At 42.9% G+C, this 20,460-nt stretch overlaps 1 protein-coding gene across 1 annotated transcript in view; it reads right to left on the bottom strand.

Moving 5' to 3' along the window:
• dcbld2 (discoidin, CUB and LCCL domain containing 2) overlaps positions 1–20,460 on the bottom strand; it is a 298,962-nt gene that overhangs the window by 53,720 nt on the left and 224,782 nt on the right. The window lies entirely within an intron of this gene.

The raw sequence follows: 20,460 nt of genomic DNA, 5'->3' as shown, positions 1-20,460 counted from the left end.
ACAACTTTCATAGGTTGGGTTTTACAAGACTGATCTGCACATTCATTCATCTTTTTTATGCTTGCATCTTTCCTTGCATTCATGTTAGTTACCTTGATAACTCTCATCCTAATAAGATGTCGTTTTGTAATTAGTAATAATTGTTTATATTGATTATAAATGTCAAGTTCTGACATAATTGAAGCTCATACAATAGTATTATGTATGATTTTAACAGTGAGGGTTCTTGCCTATATCTTGTCTTTGTGTGTTAAACAACAGCCGCTATTGTCTAGTGAAACATCATCTTGTGAAACATTATTACAATAAAATTATATATATATCATTATTATATATTGTACTTTCAAGCACAAATACAGCATGGATATCACTGGTTGATTGTAAGCCACATTTATCCCTGAGGCTTTTCTACTGTAAAACATAGTTACAGCAAAGTAAGGTGGAGGGGTAATTGAAAGATTACTATAATATTAGTAAAAAAAAGAAGAAAAAAAAGCCACTGAAATAGTAGTAATAGTAATATAAAATATTTTTGCTCTGTAATTGGATAAGATGCACCTGTGCTACATTAAATGATGGATCCTGCCCAGGTAAAACAGCCTTACAGTATACTGTATGTATACATAACCACAGCGTAGATCAATATTGTTTGTACATACGCACACACTCCCAGGTGATCTACAGGATATATTCACCACACACAGCACAGCAATGTAGGCATATAACATACATGGAATGTATTTATATACATTTGTTCATTCCTTTTGTTTTTCAGTCTTTAAACCACTGCAACACACTCCCACCACACGTGTGTGGGAGGACGGAGGTCAGCCTTTACGATAAAGTAAGTTGCTCTTTTGTAGTGAATAATGTATCCAGGCAACAGGGACGGGTATTGTTGTGGATTTGCTAAATTGTGTCTTCCCATCAGCCTAAGTGAATAAAAAATAGCACCAAATGCTTATTGATTTGTTTAAATTGATTCTTATTCTATCAGGCATAGAACATAATGTCCTTCATTTGCCAAATTGCGGTGTGATATTGACAGCTGCTGTTAGAGGGCATCCAAGTGTTTAGCGTATTGCCGGCGCAATTCTCTCAATGTGTAACTGTTGTTTTCTGCAGGCACACACAACAAGCCTCCATGTGTGCAATGTCAATTCACATCCTACTGTTTTCTGCGACGGAAACAAGACTAAAAGATTCCAGCTTTACAAACATCTTGTGTCCAAAATGTTGCTTTGGTTTGATAAATATGCCGCAAATCCCTCCCTCCCTGCTGCCCTTCAGTCTTCCTACTGTAGCGCATTGATTTCCCTCTCACACAGCAACACGCATGGCTCTGAGATTCGTTTCAGGATAATGTCAACTGAACAGACATTTCCAAATTAGGGTTTTTGTTTCTTCATTAGTAACATGATTAGGAGCTAATTGTCAAGCCTGAGGGGGAAACGTGCTATTCCTGGGACTCCATAGCAGTGTCCAAAAGTTTCATCAGTACAGTTGGATCACCACACAGTGTGTCCAAGTCTGTGATGAAGTCCTGTTGGAATCGCAGAGGCCTCCATGAAACCTCAGCGCCGCAATGGGCTGTGCATGTTGCCTGAGGTTTCTGACAGACATACAGCTGCTATAGAGGAGCGCAGGCCCCTGATGAGGAATCAACAGCCGCTGTTTACGGTGGGAACAAATTGCCATATGCTGCGGACTGCACAAAAACCGTGACGCAGTAAATAGCATGGAAAAAAGCCCATAGGTTTTCTATATCCTCCTCCTATCTTAGCTGGTGGTTTTGAAATGTGTTTGATGTGCTGATGTTACTGGTTTGTGTAAAGGCGGGGCGGTTGATCTTCTCCAACCAAGAGGGTTTCTGTTTTAACCAAAGCTCCCTGAAGACGAGAAATGCTGGCCTGAGCTGTTTTCAGCTGGAATGTGCATTTACGCTTTGGTATCCATGTCAGAGTCTATCCTATTGTCTAGAGGAGCCATCATGGTCGCAATGGAGCCTAAATGAGGCCAATAATGGTTCTCTGCTCGGTCCCCAGAGTCTTTCCTGTTTAAAAATCGATTCTCTGGTTGACTAGGGACAGGCTGGGAGCAGAGAGAGAGAACGAGAAGAAATGGAGAGGAAAGTGGCGGAAAAAAGAGATGGGGGTGGGGGTGGAAAAGGTTACAAAAGAGAGGAATGATGCCACAAGGGAAGAATCTAGCCACAACAGTTACTTAATATATCAGTGTATCAGAAACACACTGAAACACATCATGAAGGTAAAAGCCATGTTTTATCACATAAACTAATATATTGGAGATCTCTTTTTGTAATGAGAAGTAAAGTAAAGGTTAAAAATCTAATATAATCTTGTACTATACAAAGTAAACACATCTGTATCTACATCCAGCCACTTTCCTACTACATATAGAAAAGAGTACATCATTGTACAACCCACACAGTTGTTATTTTGAGAATAGTAATAATAAAAAATCTCTAAAAAGACACCATCCTGCTCTGGTTTGTATGCTGGTTGTACGTATGCCTGTGTGGGAAGTTCTTAAAGGATGCAAACTAAGTATTGAAGGATAAACTTTGTAGAAAAGACGTTGGAAACCAGTGAAGCAGAAGCTGAACTCCACCTCCGGTCTCATCTCAGCTCTCACAATGTTTCTGAGGTTGTTGCACATTAATATCAAACAGTGACTGGAACTTTGTGCACCAAACCTAGGTAGTAATTGCCTTGTATTGATGGATTACTTTCACCAACTCAATTAAACTTTGAAAAATGCTTTCACTGATTTGGAGAAAATGAGCCTAGGAGTTTCATAACACTACAGTAATTACACAACTATCTGAAGCCATGCACCCAACAGTGGGGGGGATTTGTACAGTACAAAAGAACAAAATAAATAGCATAAAATCAGATTAGCCGCCTATGGACTGGTGTTGAAAATTAGCACTTGTGCTAAACACACTCAAGCAAAGCATCTGGTCTGTCCACTGGAACAGTCTTAATGTATTTGTGATGTCCATATCAAATAAATAAACATAACATAACATAACATAAAGATCTACAGTAGCAACACATCAACCATGAGAACAAAGACACACAAACACACACACACCCAGCAACTTACCAAGGTGAGGTCACAAGCGAGAGTGTATGAGAGACTTGCAATGAGGTGGAGAGTTTTACCCTGCTGCACTTTGCTGCCCACAAAGAGCCTAAAAATGCTGTCAATTTTGGCAGAGAAAGATATATGGGCCCCATCAGCTCCTGAACCAATGAGAACAACCTGTGGGTGTTGCAGAACAATAGCCACAGCCAACCGAAATCCTCAAATACACACAAAGGGAGCAAGTATATAAAAGCCTTATTACACAGATGAGGTGTGGTATAACACACTTGTTGGGGACGAGGGGGTGGATGGTGGTGCAGGGGCTGATGGGAAGTGGGGGGTTGAGCCCGGGGGGAATCAGAGGATGTTTAATTCAACATGTGCTCAGCTCGTTATCTGTTGCTCTTATTTACACCGTCCCTGCGTCTCAGCGCTGCTCTGCTGTGCGTGAGAAGCGCGTCTCAATGACCTTCAACCGTCTCCTGTGGTTCAACCCAACAAGCTCACCTGTTCGTCTCAACCTGAACCCCCCCCTCGTATGTGTACAGTATGTGTGTGTCAGTGTGTGTTTGTGTGTGTCACAATGGGACTCAAAAACCAATATCCAGCTTCAACTACAATAGACAATACACAATCTATAGATTTCTATTTCTACACAAAGGATGCAGAGGCAACAACGGGCAGGTGTTGTGTTGTGTTGTGTTGTGTTGTGATGTGATGTGATGTGATGTGTTGTGATGTGTGTGCTGAACCGGCATCCAGGTGCATTTTAATTTTTGCAGATTTGTTCCTCGATCTTCTTTTTTTCTTCTTCTTCTTCTTCTTCATTAATATTGAATAAGGATGCAGATGTTATGTTTCAGTTCAACAGCTTTGGCCCGTCTAAATTCAGAGAGGCTGCTGCTTAAACTTTAATGTCTAGTGACCACTACGGGTGCTGATTCAGAAGTTTTATCTTAAAATCTCAGGTACAAAAAGACACACACACACACACACTCACACACACACACACACACACACACTCAGTATCATTGATTGTTCTCAGACCTGTAGCCATTCTACAGTGCAGCTGCTGTGGGTCTCGGAGACGAGAAAATGCCCTGCAGGGAGCAGTCCAGTTATCTCAGATGGAATCTTATTACAGGATTTATGTGAACAGAAACAGGACTGTAAGACTGTATTGGTGTGTGTGTGTGTGTGTGTGTGTGTGTGTGTGTGTGTGTGTGTGTGTGTGTGTGTGTGTGTGTGTGTGTGTGTCCCTGCTGTGAGGATATCCAAGGTTTTGTCTGAGGAATGTGGAAAGGGCTTTGTTGATTGCTATCATGGTCTGTGAACAGCAATGACTCTTCATAGGGCATTTGTTCAGCATCTCTTGTGTGGCATTATTGTAACCGGATACATAATACGACCATATTACTGTCACATGATAGTAAAGTACAGCAAAGCAAAGCAAAGCCAGAGATGAGTAGGCGTACCAGGAGAGCCAGGGTGTGAAGTCCAGTCAGCTTTCTTTCTCTCTTTTCCCTGATACCCTGCAAGGCCTGGGCAGGCTGATCTGCACTGGTGTGTGTGGATGGATGGAGGGAGAAAAGAAGGATGGGAGGAGGGAGGAGAGAAGAGGAGGAGGAGGAGGCGGAGGAGAGGCAGCAGGAGAGACAGGGAGAGGGAGAGAGAGGGGGGAGAAGGGGAGGCATGGCAGGGGCTACAGGACTAGGAAAAGTGCCAGATCACTGCTGGAGCCAAGAACAGGACTGACTGGGCCTGTGTGTCAGATCAGTGCACACAGGCGCGCGCGCACACACACACACACACACACACACGCACACACACACACACGCACACACACACAGGCACACACACACACAAGCATATGCAAGATGAGCAGACACATAGATGTCACTGACCTTCGACAAACACACTGCAATGTCACAGCTCTGACAAACGGAGACGCTACCACGTTGTGGTTCGTCCTGTCACTGCCCCATCGTTGCCCACACACACACAAACATAGACACAAAAACACACACATACACACACAAACACACACCCATGTCTCCATGTTTGTGCTTGTTTATTACGAGCGCTCGATCCGTATCCAACAATATCGGATATTTTAGCTCATCCTCTAACAAGGAAGCCATCTGCTGCTCTTAAGTTCTTGCCATGTGTGTATGTGAGTGTGTGTGAGTGTGTCTCCCTGAACTCGAGCGGATGAGTGTTTAAAGACGTTTAGCCGAGTCTCGTACCCGCTCGTTACCGACCGGTGGCGTCCTCCTGAACGGCTGCTGCTCCACCAACGGGACAATATTTATGGCAGTGCCCGCTGCTCCCCGGAGACTCATTGCAGCATAACACAGGCCACTGCAGCTGACACAACAACAGGACAGAGTGTTTCAGCTTTAGGAAACAATAGAAATACCTCTCATTCTCTTTGCCCCATACGTCTCTTGTCCTCTCTTTCTCTCTCTCTTTCCCTTGCCAATTCTCGCATGACCTCGTCTGTGTGTTTTTTTTTTTTTTTTGTCCTTCCGTCTTTATAGCTCTGAGCCGGGGCCATCTGAGTGGATTTCATAGACAAGTTGGCAAGCCAAGCAACAGAAAGCTGAGATAAAGTCACTCCCTCTCTCCCTTTCTCTCTCTCTCGCCGTCTCTTTTGTGGTCCAGTCCACCGAGAGATCACGGCTTACAATTTCACTGTTGTGAGCAAATCTGATCTTGAAAATTCTGACAACTTTCTTTACAAGTAACTGCCAGCTCGGGAGATTTTCAACATCTAGGTCTCCGAGGGATACCGCAGCAGCGATTCGCTTTCCACACCAATTCCACAGGAAAAAAAGAAAAGAAAAAGGAAGCGATTAAATTACACCTTTAAAATGCAATTTCATCCTGTAGGACAAGGCAGTTATCCAAGACTAATCTTGTGTGTTTAAATGTTTGTGTGTCGCAGGGAAAAGACAAAGCAGAGAAGAAGAGGAGAGGCTGCACTTCCTCTATTTCTTGTTCTGAATGGGCACATGTGGTGGGAACTGTTCATATCTCATTTCTTACACACTGGCCCATGGGACATTGGCAAGATTTTCACAGAACCAATGCAAAGTGACAGATGAGACAATGATTCTATTACTGCTGGTGCGGTCTAGCTTCTGTGTTTTATGAAAAGGCCGATGGGTAGGCTGCAAACAGTAAGAGAGAAACCTAATAAGAATAAGGTCAGGAGTGCAATCTATTCTTGCTTGTTGTTGCCTTAGCAGACGTCAACATGAGAGGCATAATCAACATCAGCCAGAATGTGGTTTTTTTTCCTCGTAATGGGCCTGGAAGACACTTTCTCTTTCACTAGGGACTGAAAAGGCCTCACCTTGTGATTCATTGTGTGTGTGGTTTTGAATACTTTGTCTAGTATTTCTGTCTTTGGTTTTTAACAGTGTACTGGTGTCACAACCTGAATGATGCAGTCACAAGAGTTAAAGGGGGGAACTATGCAAGTCCGGTCACTTTTTCACTGTTTTGCTTTGTTTTTGTTTTTTGTTTTGTTTGTTTCAATGAAGCCAGCGAGCGGCGGATAACACGATATATCATATACATTCTCTGTCATAAACAAGAGATTATGCAGCGTGTTTGTGTCATGGTGCCGCCGAGACGAGAGCTGGGACACCGGGTCGGAGGCACTGATTTTGCAAGGTTGGTTTTGGGGCCAAAAGACGTTATACTGTAGGTGGAAGGCAGAGAGCCTCCATTCTCCCTGGAACAAGTCATTTAACCATCATGATTACTCGGAAGCTGTTTAAGGTAAAAAACTAGCATAGTTCCTCTTTAACAAGTGTGTGCCTGAGCTCACAATGAAGGGAGGGTTTGAAGGTGAGGGCGGTCCGAGCCCACCGGTATCAGTTAGTCCTATGATAATCTAGTGGTTTGCCGATGCGTGGGAAATCATAACAAATTGAAAAGCTCATGTGTATTCATCTTATCTGTGCCTGAATGGAGATGATTGAAACTGGGGTGGGATGATGCAAGAATCCATGAGTGACAGTCAGTCAGGGCCATAAACCGGAAGGCCAGCGGCTCCTCCCTTATAACCGGTACCATTTTCAAACTCATGCCTTCATTTGATCTCAGTTGTAGAGTTTCCTGCCCATGTTAGGGTAGTTTTGACTGTCAGTGACTAAATCTGCCCACAGAGAGACAGGAAAATAAACACACAATAAATGACTCAAAACCACATCTGTGTTGGTTCACTCGAATGTCTCAGGTGTCCTCAGGGCCACAAGCACATACAAAAGGTTTTCAAGGCTATAAAACATGCTTAACTTTTTTTTTTTTATCGCTCAGAAACAGTGTTAACAGAACAACATTACCACCACACAGATAAACAATCTCTGACATGTTAACGTTTGAAATGTTGCAGGACCACGCAGCCATCATGCATCAATCCACGTCAATTAGATCGCCCCACACAGGAAGTCAAACGCACAGAGCATCCAGTAAATTTCAAAATAAAACACCACAGACAAACCTTCGACCGTATATCATCACTTTGTCAGCATTAATTTCGAGATGCAACGCATAGAGTGGGCGAGGGTTTGCTCCATCAGTTGGAGCTAAACCGTATCAGAGTTGGAACGGAACAGAGATGACATGGGGAAATGAGGGGTAAGGAGTGTATGGGCAACAATAAATACTTTAGTTAGAGAACTGTCATTATCTTTATGCTCACAACAAGATCTACTTGGGTACGGTTTTGTAACGATCGCTGCCGCGGTTAAAAATAGTGGTGGCTGTTCGTACGTGCCAGGAAATATAAATGGTGTTGCCTGAGCTGAAGTTTAGGTTTGTTTACAAATCTATCTACACCGACTGATTTCATTGGCTGATTCAAGCCTTTCTCAGGCACATCTGTATCTGCCTAGGCTTTGGCCGATAAGAAGCGATGTGAACACTACTTTTGTGGCTGTAAGACTTTGCAGACAAGCTGCAAACTGTCTGGGTTTAATTTAGAAATGATGTCCTTGCATTGGTCAATCCACTAGAGAAGAATAATGTTTGTGTTAGGATGACTCAGTTTGTGGTGATCTCCTTTGTATAGGTTTGGCTCACACAACACTGAAGGGCTGATGAGGGCTTGTGAGAAGAAAGTGTATAATTATTCACTCATCGGCATTTGCCCTTTTTGTAGTTATTTGTATTAATTTTATTTATATATTCCAAGAGTTTACTGCACCGCTGCACTGATGGTATTTTGAATAATACGTTATTTATTGTTAAACAGTAAAACGTTGTGCCTCCAATACATATTTGTACAAATGTTTAGACATAGTTGAGGGGTTTCATTTGCAACAAATGTGTGTTAATGTAAAGCTAAGGAATAGCAGACGATTAATCGGAATCTTATTCTTGTTTTACTTTATTTTACTTTTTTACTCCGGCACCATGAATCCCATATCGGTCAGGCCCTGACATCCACCCTCACTAGACTTCTACAGTAGGTCACACCACTTCCCAGTTTGCTCCAGGTGGATGAGAGTTATCATAAAGGGCAGCATCAGTTAAATGGAAGAGACTCTCGTTATGACTCTGTGACATGTGATTAAAACGAGCTTTGACAGAAAACAGTCAGTGCTTTTATAGAGGTGAAGTGCTTACTGTTCATGCATGTACACATTCAATCAGTTTTCAATCTCTCCAGTCTGGTTTTTAATGGAGGATTCCCCTCATACACATGTGCTCTTCCAAGTCTCTTTGTCTTATCATCTGTGGTCTTTCTCACTGTTTTGTTTTGAAGAGACTGATTCAAAGCCAGTGGAGCAAATAAGAGCTCCAGCTGTACGGCGAATGAAAACAAGCTTGAGCACCTTCTTTCAGTTTATTACATTTCCTAATCCCCTCATCTCTGCCTCTCCCTCACTACACTCTGCCCGACCCACCTCCTTTCTCTACTTCTTTTCTTTTCAACTGTCTTTAACCTCTATCTTTCTCTATTCCTCGTCCATCTCCTCCCCTCATTGATTTAGATGCACTGGTGATGTTGCATGAAAGAGCTGCATACATATCTATACATAAAAGAGACCCCCCCCCCCCCCCGGCGAGTAAAGTGATTTCAAGCTACGAAATAAAAAATAAATAAATCGACACCACTTTAGTATAACTGCTGTAACCGCTGACAGGTTACTATTTCATGTGAGTGAATTAAAAGGCCAGGTTTATGAAAGTGACTTTGACAGGCCTGACTTTGTTTACCACATCAACAGCTGTCAACGGTATGGCTGAAAGAGGGGAGTGAAGTTTTCTGAGAAAGTGCTCCGGGGGAAGACGAGTATGAAAGAAAAGCAGAGGAAGTGGAAGAGTATCGTGGGATCTCTGCGGTGTTTTGAGTGAGCAATAGTGTCAGGGAGGTTATCAGTGGAGCTGAGTTCAAGCATCTGTTGTCAACTATCCTGTGGTCTCCTGTCTCCACCCTCTGAATCCAGACATCATCGACTCCCCAAGATTTCAGCTAGCAAACTGTCAGTTTGTTGGGTTTTTTCTTAGTTTAAGTTTCCCCCATAGGATGGAGTATAGTATGTACATTAATCAGCACATTTCAGCCCCCAAAAATTCAGCTTATTCCTGGTTATATAAATTGACTCTACTTCATGTTTCATTTTAAAGATTAAGTGTAAGTATACAGCAATTAAATTAAAGTTAAAATGTCCTCTTTTCAGATGGCAATCCTTCCAATTATTATCACAGGGTCAAACCTAATTTAAAATACAGCATGTATTAGATATCTTTCTCATATTTAGATGGGATGGATCCTGTGTATCAGCCCTGTAGCCTGCACCAATGGTTCCCATTCATTAAGCTGCAGAACTAAACTAAACATTTACTATTACGCCACAAAGAAACAGTCAGATTTGCAATAATGAAGAATGATAATTACATATTTTTTATGCTGCGTCTTTCTTCTTCCCTCCCCATCATGCCAACAACAACAACAACAACAGATTTTAAACTCAAGTCAGCCATCAGTACCTGAAGTCATTAATCCATCATTCTTTTGTGTTTCCTGTGGAGCTATTTCTATTATGTTGATTATTACTACTGTAATTATGTACATAACATGAATAAACAAACAATTGTACAAAGGATGTAGGGGAAGTAAAAGGTCCCAGGTGTGTTTCACCCCCTCACTTTGCCAGTATGCATAAACACTCCCTTAACCACTGCGCCATCAGAGGGCTTAACTATCATTTAAACTCACTGTATAAGCACAAATGCCTAAAGACTTCAAGCTCTTCGAGTCTTCAAACCTGCATCTAAACACTATCGTCCTAATTTGTGAGATGGAAACCTGATTTATTGCATATGTTTGGTTCTTCTGAGAGGCAGTTAATCAAGTCGTATTCTCTCCGCGCTGTTTATTGTTCCTTTATTGTCAATCAATGTGACAAGGAGGAGATGGTCTTTTAAAAAATGACCCTCTTGCAAATATCAATTCCAGTAGTTCAGCGATGAAAACAATGCGCATGAGAGAGAGAGGGAGAGAGAGGGTGTGTGTGAGAGTGTGTGTGTGTGTATGTGCTCCAGTGGGTGAATTAATGAATTAGCTGTCAGCCACAACCTATCCCCAACCTTTTCTGCAACAGGGACACAAATCACTGACCTGTCCTTTCTGCTGTGATCTGAGGGGCTTCATCGAATGACAAACAGGCTAAAAGCTTTTATTCCCCGACGCCGCTGTGTGTGTATGCCGCATCTGCGTGTTATTATTATGTGATTGTGTGCGTCTGTGCGTAATTGAACATTTTGAACCTTTGAGCCAATATGCCTCAAATGAATCCTCAGCTCCCACATCAAAATGATTATTTCTAAACAAACCGTGTTTAATCGACTGCGTGCCACTCTCCATCTGGAGGATGCTGCGTGACAGCTTCCCTTAAATTACAAATATCAATCTGCCACAGTGGGAGCTCAGCTGCCAGTGGCCTCATGGGGGTCCACGTCAAAGCAACCAGCCTTCAAAAACAAAGTCATCAAAATGTCAAGCTCACTAGATGTTTTGTTCAGAAGCATGCACGTCCGTCGCCAGATCAAAGATCCACTGAAATCACCAAACGACTGAACAGCGAGGGCTCGCAGTGCACAGCCCCGGGATGGTGTGAGTTAGAGAAAAGCTCCCGATGATAGGGAGAAAACAAAAGCTAAAACTGAGCTGGATTCAGTGATGAAGCTGAACTGAAGTTGGCCCATGCGGTGTGAGGTTCTGGGTCAGCTCCCTCTCTCTCCCCCCGCTGCAGGGACCGACAGACGCCAGCACCAAGGGCTCCCAATCTGCTGTGTGATCAGCGGGACTCTCCCTAAGCGTGTTCCCCCTCCTCATCACCGGCTGTCTGCCCGCGGCAACACTACCACTTACACTCCATCCACCCGCTTATTGATACACTTCACCGCAGGATCGCCTTCGAGTGCTCCTTGGGAAAGCAATGGGTCTGCAGGGTGGCCTAATTCAATCAACGTTAGGGCGGAAAACACACACATCATTCATCACCAACACTGGACTAGTCCGGGAAAGGCCCAGGAAGACTCCAGCAGCTCTTCATTCTTACTAAATGACTATTAGCACACAAACAAATTGTCTTGCTGTTGTCCCGCAGGGCAGGAGCAGCCCAGTTAATCCAGTCCAGGATACATGTTCACTGCCATGTGAAGATATTTCAGGCACAGTCATTTGCTTACTACTGTATATATATATATATACATTGGGCAATAGTAATCACAGAAATGCAAGGCAAGTCAATTATTAGGCACACAGTTGTCGTGGCTTCCCCAGGGTTAACTTGATTTGCACTCTGCTTTATATTATTTCCCCAACTGTGTTTATTACAAACATGGCGCTCACAATGTGCATTACAAAAGCTCAGGGGGGATTTAACCCCTTGCAATCAAAACAGAAACAGCATCAAGAGAAATTCCTTCAGTGAGCACAACGATCAGCGTGGTCCTTTACTTTAAGGTTAATATGATAAAACATAAAAAATGCCACAGTGCATATGATCTATGTCATGAAGGGACCAGAGAGAATCCCTGATTCCAACATCTAAAACACTGACAAAACTGCTAACGCTGGCTTCAAAGGCTTTGTATGTGTGTCGCAGCATGTTTCACACACGGAGCACAACAGGAGCAGAGAACTCTGTATTCTATGATTGGATTTGCATTAATTATTAGCATGAAAGAAACACTGGGGAAGAAATTACTTCTTTCAAATAAATATTATATAACTGAGCAGCATGGGCAAAACACAACTGGCCCTCAAGATATTGCAGTTATGTTTGTGATAGTACTTTTTTTTTGTTAAGACAGTGTTGATATGCTCCATTTTCACAAAGCCGAATCTCAACACAGCCAAGCGGAGCACCACTTCATGATGATCAGCTTATGGATTTTAACACCACTCAATGCCTAAACATACCATTTAAAGCAAACACACACAAAAAAGAGAAAAAAAAACACAGGGCACAGCCAGGATACATGACATGAGCATGACATGTAATAAGCACACAACTATGTAGCTGAATGTACATGGTGGCAGATGAATGTCATTATCAGACTACAGTATGCACAGTACAGTAAAGGCCATTTTGAAGCCTCAGCTGCATGTCTTCTCAATGCACTGTGAAGCCACATGTTTACAGTGTGACAGGCTGTAGAGCACATACATGCATGTGGCTCAGCAGTTTGCTCAAATATTTGGGAATAAAACGCAAGTGGGGGAGAAAGTTGCTGCAACCACTGAACAACTTACAAAACCCGCCCAGAGTTGAACAAAGGAGCTGTCTGTTTCAGCACCACAGACAGTTCCTGTCATCTTGCCTATGATGAGGTGCTGCTGCTGCTGCCGCCGCCGCTGCTGCTGCTGGCAGCGGCGCCGGCCTGCCACTTTTATCTGCTGCACGTTGTAACATCACACACAAGTGACTTTACGAATTCATTAACGCGAGGCTCCGCGCTCATAAAATTTACACCGAAAAAAATCCAGATTGACGCGGAGACTTTTTTTTCTTCTTTTCTTTTTCGTCTTTCATCACTTTCTATTGGTGGAATCGAAGATGTGGCTCACCTCCAAACGGCCTCTGGCATGTCGTCTCTGTCAGCACAGATAGATGTACTGTAGGTCACCTGACGAAATGATAATTAAAAAAATAAATGAATAAGAAGAGAATAAACACTGTCTGCTCTGATTAACGGTGTAGACACGCAGGGGGTTTGCGTCCTCTGGATTTGAGCAAACAGCGAGACAACACTGGTCAGATAGAATTGAGTTTTAAGCAACTTAGATAGTCTCTGTGGTGTGTGTGTGTGTGTGTGTGTGTGTGTGTGTGTGTGTGTGTGTGTGTGTGTGTGTGTGTGTGTGTGTGTGGGAGAGAGAGACAGCTAGGGAGAAGGGGAGAGAGAGCCTACCTTCACACAAGCATGCGCTCACATAGAGCACATGCTCAGGATGAAGCCGACCACCAACAATCTCCCCTCAAAACGACTGGGATCGAGCAAACACACCAGTAACAAAATAATGATACTAATACTACTGATAATAATACCAATAATAATCAGGTTGGCGATTCCTGAGGGTGTCCACTAAAAAGTGGAGCCGCTCAAAGTGCTCCGGCATTTCTGATCCAGGCGCACTTCCAGAAATAGGATCATCATCAATCACCACTCGGATACCTGCGTCATGCGTCGGTATTCACGGTTCCACCCAAGGGACCGCGCTGTTTGTCCCCATGAGGGGGGTGGGGGGTAGAGGGGGGGGGGGGGGGGGGGGCTCGGTATACCAGCACGGGTCGAAATGGCAACAGACACCGGGTCTGTTGGAGTCCACGCTGATGAGGCAGAGAGCTGTCACCGCGCTGCACTTAAACGGCCGTAATGATACGGAAACGCTTTAAACAGATGACAGCGGCGAGCGGCTGTTTTGGCATCTTCCTGTTGGTCTGTGTCTCCAATTTAGACTCTAACTACAGTGACGCACTCTCTCACACGCGATCAGTTCAAACTCAATCATTGTGAATGTGTGCGTGCACGTGACAGACACACGCGCGCACACACACAGAGATAGAGACAGACACACACACACACACACGCACAAACACACACACACGAAGGGAGAGAGTGAGCGTGATAAGTTCTTGTTTTTTTGTGTGTGGTGCAACCATTAAAAAAAAAAACTTGGGTCTATTTTGTTGTTCAATCGTTGCCTCGGTGCCACCAGCAGCCATGTCTCCACCGCATAAAGCCGGGATTGTGCTTATAATAAGGCTTACTGGTAGACTGTCCTCAGGCAAAGCTGCCGCTTCGTTTACACCTTTATCTAAATCCTCTCCTTAGTGAGCTCCAGTGAGCCCGGCGGGCCGGTGTGTGTGTGTATGTGTGTGTGTATGTGTGTGTGTGAGAGAGAGAGAGAGAGAGACTGCACTGCAGAGGGCTTCTCCGGCAGCTCCGTGACTGAGCTCAGGAGCAAAGACATCGAGAGCCAAACATTCAAAACGAGGACACTCACTCCTAAAAACACAGACATCCACATCCCCTCTCCAGCGCCACACACACACACACAAACACACACCGTACTCACACTGTTTCTTTAACTATCGCTTTTTGGGGTGTTTGCAGCCTCCAATGATCCGACTTCGACCTGATATCATTGCTGCAACAGTGGCAGGTGCTGAACTTCTCCCCCTTTAAGCATCTAACTGGCCCACAATGTAAAAAAACAAAACTGATGAGTATTAAATCCTCACCGCACCGTCTTTTTTCTTTCTGGAATAACTGCCCCAAGTGTCCGACAGAAGCCCGGAGTCACAGGCGATCGATTCTCTGCCGCAATAATCGAAGAACCCGTTAAATTGAGCTCTGCCAACTTTATCAAATGATCAAGGGGGAGAGAAGGAAGCCGTGTTTAGGTCGGCGAGCCAAGAAGAGGAAAAACTGGCCTACCTTCGACTCGATTCCAAAATGGTACAACGCCGTTTGTCAGTCAGTGGGGAAGGCTCTGGACATCACAACTCCAAGTCAATAGAGAAAACACGTTTCCATAAAATGGGTGCGAGCCAGTGATAGTGTGCGTTTCTGCGAGGTCACCCATTCAGCCAATCGTCCGGTTTAAATCCAAACAGAATAATGGAGATCTTGTCTCTGTCTTTTGGGGGAAGAAGTGCGCCAAGCGCTCTCCTACGCAGATGTGACTTTGCGCGCCTGAAATAAAATGATGATGGGTAGAAACGAAAAAAAAAAAGAGAAAAGAAAAATACTACCACAACCAATAAAAAGATATATATCAAAAGCGAATGGGGGCGAAGCAGCGAAATGATCACCCCCCTCCAAAAAAAAAGAAAGAAAAAAAAATCTGACAGCTGACTTTTGCGCAAATGGGTCTTAATTACTTATCCTCTCCTGGGGGCTTGACCATCCCAGACGCACTGGTTGGTGCGATCCTCTGCACTCAGCCGCGTCGCGGTGGAGATGGGAAAAAGAAATGTATGGATATAATGGCCAGATCCGATGGGGGGTTTCCTCCACAGCTCCGCTCTGTAGTTGCAATGCACACGACGAGAGGAGGATCTCTCCCCGGTCCTAGTGCACCACACACCGTCCGCCCCCCACCCCCTGCTAGACCTGACATACGCCGCGTCTGCACCTGCACTCTGTCATTTTCATCGATCAGACAGTGAAATGGATGAGGGGGGAAAAATTCCAGCAGACATCCATAACTCAGCTCAAAGCCTCGGCGCTGAGGAGAGCGAGAGGGGTCCTCACTTGTTGGAGGAAGGAGATGCTGTTTGCCAGCGCGCGCGCGTGTGTGTGTGTGTGTATGCGTGTCCATGTGTGTGGTGGTGGCAGTGGTTGTTTGTGGTGGGTGGGTGGATGGGGTCTACAAAAAAAAAGGCCAAGAAAAGTTTCATTCATGTAAAACGTCCGTGCAAATCAAAACGATTTAATGGGAGACAAGTTCAAACAGAGCTCCATTTTTAAATTGTTTCACTGCTGCAGCTGAAATAAAATAAAATAAAAAGCAGAGCAAAGGCAGGGCAGGAGGAGACTGTAGTCAGAGCAGATCTGAGCTGAGCTGTGGCATAAAGCAAAGCAGAGGTGACTGATGTAATGAGCAGCGTGGCAGTTCAATCCAGTCAAACCATGCAGTTACCCAGTGATCAAAGGGTCCACTATTTAAAAAAAAAATGTGTGGTGATTATAAAAGGGGACAAGATGTCAAAATGTGACCATTCGTGTGATTTAAAACAAAAAAAGGCATTTTAACACATATCAAGAAACATTTGGAGACGTTTTACTACTACAGCTGTGTGTTTTATTATGATCCTGCTAGAAGTCCATAACAGGACTTAAAGCTGTTCAGATAAATGTACAATTTATGAACGACCCTGTGGGCTCAGCCATATAGGTACAGGTTATCTGCTGCTCTTATTGCCAGATTAACCTGTTAAGGGGCCCCAGGGCACAATGTGTTGGCCCCTATCGACCTCCCATGCAGTGTACATGGCAGTTTTATTATTTCGCCTGTCCCCAAGAAACCAACACATACTCTAAACCTCAAACGATTTTTTTTAAAATTAGTTGGTGAGTCAATTGATGAAAATTAATTGTTATCAGTTTTGATTATTGTTCGATGTTTTCAATCATTTTTAAGGAAAATCTCAGTATATGTGGGGTTTCTTTTGGTTTGACAACAATTTTTTTGGCTTTGGGGAATAGTGACTGGATTTCTTCCATTATTTTCAGATATTTAATATATACAAGTCAACTATAAGTCATAATAACAACACACAGCATTTGATTCACTGATGAAAACCTCAATGGCAAATGTATAAGGATAATTGATAAGAGAGTTAGAATTTTTTAGAATGGGGTGGGGGGCTGTTTATGTTGATATTTTATTTAATACAAATTTGTCATTATTGACATTACGTTTATCCAAGTGACTCTTAAATAAACTGGTTTGTTTGGGGTCCCTTAGAGGTCTGGGCTGCATGGGCAAGTGCCTGTGCTGCCCCCTATCATAACCTCCTGCCTGCTGCCGCTTTCGCTTTCAGTGCAAGGGGAAAGTAAACAACATGTATTCATATATGTGAAAAATAAAACAGGCTTATAGTTCAGCTAGTGTAGTGGGTCTCCTTGGCCCCACACAAGGCCATCTCATCTACTCCATAGCAGACAGATCAAGAGGCTACTGCAGTGCTAATACTATTTGAAAACACCTGTTATAAAGCAGTAATATACATGTTTTTGTCATACGGTACATCTACATTTGTATTCAAGTGTGCATTGGACTCACTGTTGCCTCTTGTGGCTACTGGCGAAACAGCTTTTTCTCATTAACCATCAAGTGCCACGGCATCAAGAGGCAAAGTAATGAGCTGAAAGCTGCTTCATGACCAAGGTAAAGACAAACCACTCAATGGCAGGTTCTGATCGCTGGAAGTATCTACATCTTTAAATCTTGCAAGAGGAAAAGACTTCAAAGTGATGACAACAAAATTACCGACTTTGCAGAGCATGCAACAGTCCCAAACGTGGCTTGTGTGTACTAGTTGGACAGTTAGTTAGTTTGTATGAGGAACATTTGAATGATCTTGAAAATAAAAGTGAAGTGACTAATACAGCATGAGTATCTATGTTGGTTTATATGCTGGAAAAAGCAAAAGTAAAAACAATGGTGGTAAAAATCCATACGTTAACTTGATGGAATACCTTTTAGTGCCTTCAGCAGCATCCAAACAAAAAGCTGCAAACTCAAGAGCCGCAAACTTTGAAATATACAACCCACGTTTGATCCCCTGCTGAAGTCTTCTTACTCTTATTTAAAAAATTCTTTTCAACTGAGTCAAAAAATAACAATAAGAAAAACATAATTTTTAATTGCCTACATTTACTTTTTGTATGTTTACAATCTATGATGTTGTCATTCCTGAATAATCTGTCCTATAAAACGTCATGGGCAACACTGGATAGATTATAAAACCCAATCCATGATCTCTGATAAAGAGCTATGTAAATAAAACTTTATTATTTATAACTTATTGTGTGCTCCTTTGTAATTTTCAGGCACTGAGTGTAGACCACAGAAGAGCCAATTAAACGTTGGTATGGATTTGGCTGAAAAAGGGCTGATCCCGGGTCTGTTATCACTTTCCTAAACATTACAGGAGAGGCCTTTTTTTTTCTTGACATTTCCATCAATAATTTGCCTTGGATGAAGTATATACGCTCCACTGTCAGGGTTCTTGTATTTATGAATGTCACTGCTGTCCGATTGTGTGCGTGCCAAAAAAAACTTTATATAAGGATTATCTACAGATTTCAACCATGATAAGGTCAAAACCAAAACCTCAAACAAACCGAGTAAATACACAGAACCATGCAGGTTAATAAAATAATTTTGAAACCTCATTTTTTTGTTAGAGCTTGAAATTCATTACTTCTAAAACTGTCTTGGCCTATGACTCAAAGGTCATGTTACTGGAACCATATTTGATGATTTTTACAAAGCAGAAATTATTAATATTTTTCACTTCTGGACATGACTTTTTTTTGGCGTCTATATGTAAATGAGACAGCTGTGTGCTGTACTGTATGTGGATGATGAAGTTATTTTTATACAGTGGTCCCTCTCCAGGACATGGGCCTGTGTGTTCAGCTTGTCCATGATCCATGTTCCCTTGACAGAGCTGGGGTCTTCGCCTAACCCAACCCTTCTTTCTCTCAAGTTTTACCACAACACCTTGAACCTTGTTAATCAGATGTAGATATGAGTTGCTGTGCCTTGGCGCTGCGATTTCTACAATGTTCAATGTCAGTTTGAATATTCTTAATTGCTGCTTGTACGCCATCCATTTCAGTATTTACAACTTGTTTGAATGACTTTATAGCTTTAATAATGTCCATAGTAGAGGGCCTCTCCACGTTTTGTTAGTGTTGCCACCGTATCTCTCTTCGTGAGTCGGCAGCTCCTGTGTCCTTGAGGTCGGATTCCCAACACATTTCCATCATTCACGAGTTCTTAAGGCATTTAAAACATGTCCTTTTCTTGACATCATCACTTGTACAATGGCTGTTACTTTTCATTTGTGATACTTTCTTGTGGACTTGCATTGATTGCAGCAGCACGCATAACCAGAAACCCCCACCAAGTTATTTTATCCTTTTCTAACCAACATGGCTTGTTGCCATAGAACCACCTTTCCATCGCAGCAAATGTAAATAACACAGCTCTATTAAACTCTCTTTTCTCACCTACCGACTATTTTTGTCAGAACGTAGTGAAAATGTATTAATTATGATGTCTTGATGTTGCAATGCAGGAAAAGCTGCTTAAAATCAAGTCCAGCCGCTACATTGAGAAATGTTCCTATGAAATAAAACTGACAGCTGAGAGAGATTATCCAGTTTGCCATCCAAAGACTTTTGTTTTGACGGTCAATCAATTAAGAACACATCAAATCTTTTCCAATGGTATCTGGTAAATCTCAGTTGTACTGTAGGTATTGATGGGTTTACATGCTATCTATCATGAGTAAATTACCAGCCCAGTGGCAATGGTATTACATGGAAAGAAGACAGTAAAAGATGCACAAAATCAATTGTTTTCTGCCAGTCCAAATCAGACATGTGATATTAAGGTAAACACTCCCCTTTTCTTCATATTTCCATCCGGATCTGTGGTATCTGCACACGAGATAGAAAGAAGAGGGCCGTCTTGTATAACTGCACTTGCCCAGGGCGCAGGAAACTCGTCACAGACGTGTCTGCCTCCACAGTTTTTCTTTTCGGAGTGTGAGTAGGTACCTGACCGTTATCCGTCATGCAGAAAATATAGAGGCTGACTGATATGGCATAAATCCTCCTCTTCACTCTCCTTATAAAGAAAACACGCACTCTTTCACTCACTCACTCAGTCACACACTCACTCACTCACGTTCATAAATGGTGTACGAGTAATGCCATAGAAACTGCTGGGAGATCACAGGACCCCCATCACATCCTACTCCCACACTTCTTTTTTTTTCCCTCTCCTGCTGCTGCTGCTGCTGCTGCATTGTCTAGTTTTCTTCAACCAAACGGTTCTGCACAGCAGCTTCTCTGACACTACAGTAACAGCTGCACGTAGAATCTCTCAATAAGTTCAAAAAGGGACCAACTTTGCTTTTAAAGGCAATATCTCGAATTAGAATCGTGTTGTCCCACTTTCCCGCGAGCGGATGAAATAGGCTAGGCTGCATTAGAATGCAATCAGATAAAGAAACAATTAATTACTTGGTTCAAATTGGAAAAATAGGAAAGAGCAACGTGAATTCTCACTGGAAC

The sequence above is a fragment of the Trachurus trachurus genome, assembly GCF_905171665.1.
Source record: "Trachurus trachurus genome assembly, chromosome: 21".
Taxonomy (NCBI): domain Eukaryota; kingdom Metazoa; phylum Chordata; class Actinopteri; order Carangiformes; family Carangidae; genus Trachurus; species Trachurus trachurus.
Note: the sequence above shows the minus strand (reverse complement) of the source record. Positions and strands in the feature narration are given on the sequence as shown.